The following is an 11,594-nucleotide window of genomic DNA, read 5'->3' as shown; positions in this document are numbered from 1 at the left end:
ACTCGTACAAGAGTCGGAAACGAACTTAGACTCTATTAGCCAACCCTTATATCCACCATCTTGCAACCTCTTCGCCAATCAAGACTCTTTTGCCTCTTATCGGTCGAAGCTCCAACACCTTCGATCGGTTGGAACCTTCCTGCTTACATCGGCTAGATCCCATCAGCTCCCATTGGCCGAGCCCTCCTATCTTCATCGGCCGAACCTCTGTGATTCCATCGGTTGAACTACTGTAACTCCATCAGCCGATTTTACTAGCCGTTGCTCCTTTGTCACGCATCAACATCTCTACTACCCTTTGACGCCAACTTTTGATATGTGTCAAAAAACGGCATCAACAAATTCCCATTTCTAAAAAAGACGTTGGCCCAAGATGATCGTCGTCGTCAACGGGAAACTCATCACACGCCGGAAATCCTATCCATCTTCTGGAAAAAAATTTCCATCTAACCTTAACATTGGTGTAGCTTTCCTCGATCGTTTGATTCGCTAGGCTTAGGTTTCCAGACTTTTTTTACCTGTTCTTCTCGAGTTTTCCATTTCGTTCCAATCCGATATCAAGGTCATCCCCTCGGTCGTGTCCACGCTGCTCGACTCGGCGGCGGAGAAGCTGAGCAACCTTGGCGGCGGGCGGCGTCGCCTCCGGCGCCCACGCCGGCTTTCGCGGTGCCGGCGAGCACTCGGCCGGCACCCATAGCCTGCTCCCCTCCGATGTCGGCGTCGTGGGATCCTCCGCCTGATCTTGGCCTCCCGCCTCCACATCCTCCTCTGCCTTCCCCTTTCCCGGCACGGGCAAGGCCACCGACTCCGAGCCGGCGCCGGCACCGTCGAAGACGTGGCTGCCGAGGAGTAGGCGGGCTCCGGCGCTGACGTTGGCGCCTGCGATGCTGCGGTCCTGATCAGCGGAAGCGTCGGGAGGACGTCCCTCGCGGCGATGGCCATTGAGCTCATCTGGCCGGTGTGCGTAATTCTGGCCGCGGGCGGGGATCAATAGCGAGCGCAGGCGTTGGGTGCGAGGGAGAGGAGAAAAGATTAGGGACGGAGGAGGAGGTGAAACGAGGAAGGGCATATTACTACTTGCTGGTAACCCGCAACAACAACAACAAAACTAACTAGTGCTTGCTCACATCACTGCAATTGTGCCAACAAATTGGCCTGTTTCGATGAACTGCTATTGTCTGGGGCATATAGAAATTCTGATTGATGTGATATTGCTAGAATTGATAGAAATGCTAACTGATTGATTGCTTGAACTGAATCTATGGACTGCCTTGGGCTCGACTGCACTGTTGAGTTGAACACTCAAATAACTTAACAAGCTAATCGTTGTTGATGCTAACTGTGATGTTTTTGCTGCTTTATGTATTGCGTTTGGTGACTTGTGTGTTGCATTCAGTGTGTTAGTGTTCTGTAACACCTGGTGTTTTAATAATCAAAGATGACAAAGAAAGGTTAAGGGTGAATTGTGGAGAAAAGGAAAGAAATTGACAGGAAGTCAAATCCAAGTCGAATTTGACCAAAATTTGAACTTTTGGAATTTAAATTCAGAAAAATTTGGCAAAAATATGAAATGGAGGCTTGAGAGTGTTTAGAACTTCAGGGATTAAAATTGGAGAGTAATCCTAGGCCTAAACCCCTCAAGAAAAGCAATTGAAAAACAAAAATCAGGTAAGCATTGTTCACTATCTGAAAATAAGAATTTCAGAAAAACAATGCAAGTATCCAACTTTGAAATTTATTTCTGCCAAACTTTCCAAGTAAGTGGACAAAGGCAACTACACAGAAATGAAGTATGATCCTTGGACGTGTTTGACAGGGTGTTGTTGATCAGGAATAGTGAAGTAATCAAATTCAAATTGAGGCTCAAAGTCAGTACTCTGGCAATATCGGCTTAACTACTGAAACTGCATTTTTTCTCTAAGTTTGAAACAGCAGCAAGTGGCTATGTTTGGAGCAAGATTCAGAGAAATTTAGTGCAAGAGGTATAGGTGTTTATGAGCAAAATGGAATCCCTGTTAGTTGTAGAGTACGAATAGTTAGTGTTTGGACTATAGGGAATGAGTTTAAGCCACTGAAAATGAACCAAAAGAAGGGTAAATGGCCATGAACAGGGCCTGTCAAACTGAATCAGGAAGTTCAGAACATTCAGTTGGCCCGAGAAAGAAATTCAAAAATGTCGACCTTGGGATGTTTATCTTGGGTGAAAGCTTATATATGAATTAAAGTGCTCGAGTTTATCTCCAACTTTGCTTAAGAGACTCGTGGACTGTTGGATTAAAAATCGACCGTGGGGAAAATCTGAACTTTCAGGTGAAAGAAAGAAAGGGGGAGGAGAAAAATAGAGAGGCCGAGACGTGTCGCCGCCGGCGCCCTTGCCCGCTGTCCAGCTCAACGCTTAGGGCCACCTCCTCACCACGCAAGCCTACAACTAGGCCACGGTGTCGCCCATGCGCGCGGTGAAACTTTCGCATAACTACCGCTCCCGCCGTCACTTCTTACCGTGTTATCTTTTTACCGCCGCCCGCAGTTCACGGCCAAGCTTCTGCCGCCGAGCTAATTCCACCGCCACATCGCTTCCCGCCTCGATTCCTCTCGCCGACACCTCCGCTAACACCTTGCCAACAGCCTAGCCTACTTGTTTTCCAGCTTCCTTGCCGGTGAGCTCCTAACCGTCGCCGTTTCCGCCCGCCGCCGCCAGACCTCCTGCTCACGGTGAGCTTCTCCTTGCCGCCTATCTTTCTGCGGGTGTTCGGTCCTAAGTAGGTCCGTAGGTCACTAGGAAGCTGTAGGGGTAGTTGGAGGACCGAGTGGCACCGTTGCCGTGCTTGGCCACGGACGGCCGTCGGTCACATCGCCCGCCGCCGTGGAGAGGCTAGCTCCGGCCATCTCCCGGGGAGCCGCCGCCGCCTACGAGTGCGTTGTGGCTTGGGGATGCCTCCCCAGCCCGGCCCCGTCGCCGGTGGGGTGCCGGCCATCGAGCCGCGTCGCCCCCTGCCGCGCTCTGTTTTGGCGCGAGGTTGAAGAAGGCGCTGGCGCCGGGGGTCCGCGCGTCAGGAGGAAGGAAGAAGAGGGCCGGCCGGGTGAAGGAGTGAGGCGTGGGCCGGGTCTAGCAAGCCCAGGTGCCGATGCGGAGGTCGGTGAAGGAAGGGGCCATGGGCCGGTTTAGCAGGCTGGGTGCCGAGGAAAGGAAAGAAAAAGAAAGGTGGGCCGTTAGGCCGGCAAAGGAAGAAGAAAAGGAGGAGGGAAGAGAAATCGACCTAGTAGGCCCAGTGGCTGACGGGTAAAAGTGAAAAGAGGAGAAGGTGGACCCAAGCCGCGGGCCCAGCACGAGTGAGAAAGGGTAGAGAGGGGGCGAGTGAGAAAGTTAGGCTGGGGGTTTTGGGATAAAAATTAGGTTTTCCTTTATTAGATTAATAGATTAAATTTATGTATCACCATTTAAATCACAGAAATTTCTAGGAGTGTCCAAAATTAGTGAAACCAATTTTGTTAGGATTGTTTTATTTTCCTTTATGCATTAAAATTATTATACCTTAGGAAAATAAAAAAATTTAGGTATTTGTTTAATACCTTTTCATTAAGGTATTTAAATAAATACTTAACCTTTATTAAATGCATAAATATGGAAAAATGTTTTCATATTCACAAATTATTATTAACCCATAGGAGTTAGGTTTTGAGACTAGAAAATATTTATAATATTTTCTAAAAATAAAAGAAAAAATCTAAGGTAGGATTAGTAAAGAAAATAAAAATGTTGGGTTAACCTCTTGAGGTTTTTGTGTGTTGGCTTGCAACTTTATCATGATAAATTGTGTAGTCACTTTTTGGCTTGCAACTTTATCATGAAGGAAAGTTGTATAGTTTTGTATTCAAAAAAGTTGCATCACTAACCCATGCATGTTATATCGTAGACACCGAAGCACCTGAAGAGGAATTCTTGGAATTATCAGAAGGACCTTCGGAGTTTGAGGAGATCGTTGAATTGATCCCCTGTGAAGCCAGTCCGTCGGACAGCGCTAACATTTTTATAGATCAAGGCAAGCCCCGGTGCATTTATACCTATCTACTTTGGAGTTATTATTTCATGTGTCCAATTATTGGTTAATTTCTTTATGAATGCATCAAGTCTAGGAGTTGATTGAAACCCATTCTTGTGCATGATCTTACCTTGTTTTAAGACATCTTTGCCACTTATTCAATAAGTAGTAAGTAAACCAAGCTTAGCAATGCTTAGATGCTTAAAGTAACTTGGTTGCCAAACCTTAAGGAAAAATGTTGGGTCATACATGCTAGATATGGAAGGATAGCTTGGAAATCTGGAAAGCCGACAGAAGCTAGAGATGTTAGTTCTGTCTGCTAGATTAATTTGGTTAAGGCCCGATCGTTGTCTTAACCTTTGATCAAGTGATTGTCACCTGGTTGCTTACTGGGTATGGGACCAGTAAAGCCCGGTAGGTTAGTAGACTCTCTGATCGGGAATATTTCGTACCCGTGCTTGACGTGCTGGAGATTGGCAGGGCGTAGCCTGAAACTCACATGGAGATCGGGCCATACGTGGGGTCCCATGTGGGGGTGCGTCCCTGGGTTCGGGTAGTCTTATTCCCAATCTTTGGGTATGCTAATTGAAAGGTTGTTATGTACGACCCGGACAGTTGTACATAGCTGGTGATCAAGGTGCTCTCCTGCAGGATGTAAATTGATCTGGATCGCCGCAATTCTCGGTTATGAATGCACTTGGTCACTGTTGAGTATCGTAGTATAATCTCATGAATGCAATGTCATCCCGAAATTAATTTGTTGTATGACCTAATTTTCCTACTATTTGCAAAAGTATCTCTTTTTCATCATCTATACTAGTTAGGTAATAACTCAATTGAATTAAAAGATAAAGATAAGGTCTCACGTTAGTAAGCTCTTTTGGCAAAAGGTGAGTCAGCCAGTACACTAAATAGCTATCATGTAGTTCCAGAAAAGCTATTATATTGGTTAGTCGGGTAAGTCTTGCTGAGTACCCCGTACTCAGGATTATCCCTCGTTGCTGTTTCAGAGCCACAGTAGGAGTCCACAGAGGAGGAAGCTCCGAAAAACTAGGTTATTGTTACGAGTCTCGTAATACCCTAGAAATAAAACTTAAATGTTTATCTTTCACCTGGACCAGTTTATGTTTTAAACTCTTAGAACCCCTCTAACCTGCACTGTTAAGTTTATTTCAAACTATGGTCTGTAATAATTCGTACCCCTTGTATGTATGTAAAAATGTAATATTTGTTGATGCTTTCCCATCGTGGAAGCAATCCTGGTGTATGGCTATGAGACATGTCGTGGATCTTTCGAGGAGTCCTAGGGACACTCGACGGACTACCGGACTTATGCTGTTTTAAGTGCGTTTCGGATAATTGCTGTTCCGACAGCGATTAGGCGCATTTAAACCAGTTTAAGTTGGGCGGTTCCGCCACATGTTCACTTTTGGAGTAGCTCATAATGTCAGTGAGATGGACGTCCTGCGTTCAAACTTCAGAGTAATTTATGCACAATGCATTGGTGTTACTAGTTTATTCACAATACATGATGCATTGGTGTTACTAGTTTATATTTAAGATTCAACGTTACCAGCGGTTTATTTCAATATTTATACTTCTTGAACCCAACATTACATATTCGATTTCAACATTTTGGTTCAACATCTTTACTAATGGAGCTCACCATCTATTTAATATTTGTCAACATTTTTTTATAATCTTCAATATTTAATATTTCTCAACATTTTTTTACAGTCTTCAACTCTTTCTTAAAGTTATGATGAATCTCTAAATTTATTTAGGTTTCCTAACATTTCCATATATGATCCAACATTTTTTTTCTAAATTTTTTTCTCACCAAAATTTTATTGATCTTAACTTGTTTAACCAACATATATTTCTCTATATTTTTAGTTTTGACATCTCTAGTGGACTAATATTTTATATTCAGTTTTAACATTTTCAATGAATAAGCTCAACATGTGTACGAATATAATGCAACATTTTTATGTTTACGGTCTCATTATTTTCAATAAAATGGTTCAACATTTATAGTGTTTTAACCCAATATTTTATATTTAATATTCAACATTACCAGTGGTTTGTTTCAACATTTATACTCCGTGAACCAATATTACATATTCGATTTCAACATTTTTTATCCAACATCTTTATTAGTGAACCTCAACATTTTAAATTTTCAGTTTCAATATTTTTTGTGGGTTCAACATTTTTAATATTGCAACACAACATTTTATATTTTAGTTTCAACATTTTTGATGGTTTGGTTCAATATCTTTACTAATGGAGCTCAACATCTATTTAATATTTCTCAATATTTTTTGACAGTCTTCAACTCCTTCTTAAAGTTATGATGAATCCCTAAATTTATTTAGGTTTCCTAACATTTCCATAAATGACCCAAATTTTTTCTAAACTATTTTTCTCACCAACATTTTGTTGATCTGAACTTTTTTAATTATCATATATTTCTTTATATTCTCAGCTTCTTTCATTTCCAATGGACCTACATTTTATACTGAGTTTCAACTTTCAACATTTCCAATGAATAGGCTTAACATCTCTACGAATAGAATTCAACATTTAATATTTAAAGCCTCATTATTTATGATGGAATGGTTCAACATATCTATTATTTCAATGCAACATTTTATATTTGAGATTTAACATTACCAGTAGTTTTGTTGAACATTTTTACTGCTTGAACCTAACATTATATAGTCAAATTTCAATATTTTCATTTGTTTGTCGAGCAACTTTATTAGTGAAACTTAACATTTTATATTATCAGTTTCAATATTTTTAGTATTGCGATGCAACATTTATAATTTAATTAAAACTGACTAATCCTATATCTATAATTAGCAGATGGAGTAATACTTCATGAGATGCTGATCAATTTATGATGATTATTGTTTCTCATGTAACTATAATCCTATGGATCATAGAGTTCTGGAGTTTGTTTGGAGAATTAATATTTTTTAGTTCTGGAACTTCATTTCCAAGATACGTGTTCTGGAACCAACATTTCTAGTTTTCAACATCTTTTAGTTACCATTACATATGAAGGTCCAATAATTTCATAGAAATAGGTTCAACTGTTCTGAATTCAACATCATATTGTTCAACAATTTTTCACCATTAGTTTTATCAATTTTAGAAATTTAGCCTTTTACTGAAGTCATTATGATATTTAACATTTCTAACAGTTTCTTTTTCACATCCCAACATTTTCTAAAACTTACTATATGTTCAATTTTTATGATGAATGTTTACAACATTTCTAGTTTCCAACATTTTTTAGTTACCGCTACATATGAAGGTCCAACAATTTTACAGAAATAGGTTCAACTGTTCTAAATTCAACCTATTGTCAACAATTTTTCACCATTAGGTTCATTAGTTTTAGAAATTTAACCTCTTACTGTTCAATAATTATCTTGTCAAAATCATTATAATATTCAACACTTTTAACACTTCCTTTTCCGCATCCCAGCATTTCTAAAACTTACTACAATTCTATGTTTATTATTAACAGGTACTCCAACTCTTCACGAGAAGATGATTTATTTTAGGGTGGTTGATGTTGTTTAGTTGAGGATCAAATAGACCTGTAGTTTACTTAATTATTACTGATTTGTGTTTTTTTCCTCAAATTTCTATAATAACAAATTCCTTCTCACTTGTGTTTGTTTGTTGGGCATATCTTGCTGATTACATTTAAAAATTATATATTAGTATATTAAACTTCAAACTTTAAGTTGCAAGTGCCCACATGTTAGTATCCCACTTTAAACACGTGTCTAGCAAAAAAGTCAAAAAAAGTAGCAGTCAGTTAAGAACTAGTGTCACCCGGGAAAAAATGCCCTAAAAAAGTAAAAAAAAAAGTCAAAGGTGGCGCTCAAATATAATAGCGCACTGGAAATAAATCAAAGGGACGCGGCACTGAAAATAAATCAAAGGGACGTAGCCCTGTTATATCTTGTAACGTAACGGAACAGAACTATAAAGCTGGACCTTACTGAGCTTTATGGTTCAATGGCTTAACCATCTTCTGCTTAGACACGTAGAGCCTCGTCCCCCACCCTTGAGACGAACTCAACCATCTTCTGCTTAGACACGTAGAGCCCTCGTCCCCCACCCTTGGGATGAACTCACTCCTGAGTCCTTTCATTTTTTTTTAGCTCACAGGCCATTCGCTGGGAGTTTCGGGCTTAATACCGATATTTTAGCAACAAATCTAATAAATCTAACTGTAGTGGTTGGTGTATTGATTTTTTTGGAAAGGGAGCGTGTGCGAGTTGTCTATTTCAAGAATAAATTGGATCTATCAGGTTGCACTTTAGAATATTTTTTAGTATTTTTTGGATAAATAAGAAAAGGTGCACAATCTCGACGAATTACTTCTGAATAACTTCAGAAATCATAAGGAAGAACCATAGCATTTCGTGACTCATTGGTAAATTTACTTGAAGTCCTGCTAGAAAAAAAAAGCAGCGGTAATCAATCCCCCATGTTAGCTTGAATCACGCGTTCACGATTCCACCATGCTTTGGCTTTGGCTACACTCCTACACGAGAGGCCTTTGCGCTGCCACTGTGCAAAATTGCCAGGCTATTGAGTACTCCAAGCTATTCTGTGTGTGCACTGCTGCACCCCCATGCTACCTTTTCGTGTCACCATGCTCATCCGTTCTCCAACCTTTCGCCCCGAAGAATGCATCATCCATTGTCATAATCCGTAAATAACCTCGCGGCTTTACAATTACATGACCAGTCCGGCCAGTTGGCACTGCCATCTTCGTGGCATTGCTCGATCACCATGGGCCATGGCTAAAGTTGTACACTCGTGCGGCACACGGGGCGGCGCAGCTTGTCGGCAGCGATCGCGCGTGCATTCCCGGTTTGTTTTCCCCTACTTCCTGTTCATTCCTTGTCCGCCATGCCCAAAAGCAAACTACCCTTCTAATGTACTTGTTCTCCTAAAACAAGCGGCCAGCGAAGCGCCTTGGAATAGAAAGCGTATTGCCCTTTTGCTTGGCAGCAAGAAGAAAGCGCGAGCGCCCGTTGGACAAGACCCGGGCGGGCCCCCGGGCCCCGGCGGGGTGTGCCGAAGCCGTGCGCCGCCGCGCACAGCGCCCGACCGCCCGTGCCCCGTGGAAGCTGCGCCATGCGCGCCCGTGCCAAGTTGCCTTAGGTCCCGTTTGGGTCCCTTCATTTGAAGGAATTGGAATCTATTTAATGGAGTAGGCTAATTTATGCTGGAATGTAGCATTCCACAACTTTCCAAAGTTTAGATATAAGCCTATCTTAAATTCATAGGGTGGGAGATGGAAATTGATTCTATAGATTATGGTTATTAGAATGGAATTCAATTCTTATAGCACGCTCTTGGACTCGCTTCTCTCTAGTAGAAGTGCAGCATATAAGTATCTCCCCCATATCACCAACTATAATATACAACTATATTCCACATACAATTATATTAGCTTAATTAATTTATGTCTAAATCATGATTATTAGGATGGAATTCAATTCCAATGATCCAAACGGGGCCTTAGGGAATAGGGATGGGGATTGCCTTGCCTCATTGAAGGAACCACCGGAGAAACAAGAGGAGCTTTTTCCTGCGGACTGCAGACTAGCCTCGCCTATCGTCTCTCTCCGAAACGGAAGGAATCCTGGCAATGGAAAAGGCTGCGGCAAAGCTGCGCTCCTAGCATGGGAAAAACAAACAATATTTTTTTCTTTTGAAAATATAAGCAAACAGTAAAATTCGCCGCGGTAATCCAGTTTCACGTGCCTTCGTCGCGAAGGGAGAGGTCCCAGCAGCCTCCCCGGGCCCCAGCCCTCAACTGCTCGTGTAAAAAGCATCATCCCATTCCCATGCAACTTCGAGTCTTCGATCATCTTGAAATGGTGTCCTGCTTTGCATTGCCTCATGATCGCCTTGGCAAAGTTGTGCAGTCCTGGGGCTAACAGAGGTAGAGTCAATCGAAGTCGAGGAGAGGCTCCTACGCTGGGATGGGATGTTGGTACTTGTTGGGCATCGGATCAGAATACCCGATGCATATTTGGGCTTTCTTTTTTGTCCCCACTTCTTTTCGTTCCTCGCCGACCATGTCCAAAAGCAACCTAACTTTGCTGGTTTGGGCTACGCGACGGATCCAGTGAGCACCTCAAAATAGAAGTTGTGCTAAAGAAATTGGGAAAGGGTTTGACCTGCCTAAGAAGAAATCCGTTTAGCAAGCATGTTGAGAAATAGAGAGAAAAAAGCACTTGTTGTTGAACAAACAAGCAAGAGAGCAATCTAACGAACCGAGTTAGGCTCCGCGTTATTGTTGGTAGTCACTAACTCACTATGTGCATGTATTTGATTTCTTTGCTGATCTCTTAATGTGTTTCCAATGGAAAGAAAGAACCAACCTCTAGTTCCACCTCATTATAGTTAGCTCCACATGTAAGATGATGTGTTCCATATCTCATCTCTCCTGTATGCGCCCTATGCATTCTTTCTTGGTCTAATCTCCACAGCAACAATATGCATGGAGTGGGGGAGGTAGGAACAGGTCATAATGATATCAACACTAACGATACATCCACACCGATACAAGTACCATTTCTGGTCCCATTACTCACGTTCGTGCTCGTCAACTCAACCATCAGGAATCAGGGAGAAGACCGAATGGGAAAAGGATTCGCGCAAGCTGGATTCGAACTGCAGAACAATACCAAATTATGACGCTCACCACGGTTGCATACGAACTCGGATTGGGACGTTCAAGTACTTCATGGAATCCTTATGAAATGTATTTTCATATAGATCCAAACTCATGTCCATATCAGTTCTGAGGCGGCCGCAACGATCAAATTACTACCAAGAGGTTTTTTTTGTCAAGGTGTTGTGTCACCTTATTTTGGCCCAATGGGCCGTGTATCAAGTTGGGTCTATTAGGGACGCGTCCTAGGGCTAGAGCACAACCCCAACACCCTTGTGGTCGTCCTCCCACGTTCTTATACCCCTTAGCCGCCACCAGGAACACTTGGATTTTGTTTATATGAAGTTTAGCTTTTGCTACTTGCTTGTAAGCGCGCGTGCTAGATCAACCATCCGTTTTCTTATCTTCGGAACCCCACCATATTGGAGATTGACTTTGAAACCTTCATTTACATCTAGTAATTCAATACTTGCTCTACTTGTTCTTGCTAGTTTTTCGATTGCTTGTAGGATGAGTGCCCTAGTGATTGGGGTATCGCGCTCCACAAGATCGCGACAGCCATTGGATGTGGTGCATCGGTTGCTAAGGCGCAGTGTCCTTAGAAGGCTGTAGTCGAGCCGTGAACGTCGTCTCCATCCACCAATCAAGTTATCCCATCCCCTCTCATCAAAAGATCGGGATTCAACCCAACGAATTTACATTAACAAGGAAAGCGTGGCGTGGGGGGTGGTAGACTGTTTGGGAAACGCAAATAGACTAGTGAGCCGCACCGTTAGTGATGAGTTTTTTTTAGACTTTCTTACTTTCATTTAATCTGAAATCCAAATCAGCCA

This window comes from Setaria italica, chromosome VI (genome assembly GCF_000263155.2).
Source record: "Setaria italica strain Yugu1 chromosome VI, Setaria_italica_v2.0, whole genome shotgun sequence".
In the NCBI taxonomy this organism is placed as follows: Eukaryota; Viridiplantae; Streptophyta; class Magnoliopsida; order Poales; family Poaceae; genus Setaria; species Setaria italica.
The sequence above is the reverse complement of the archived record's forward strand: the minus strand, read 5'-3'. Positions refer to the sequence as shown.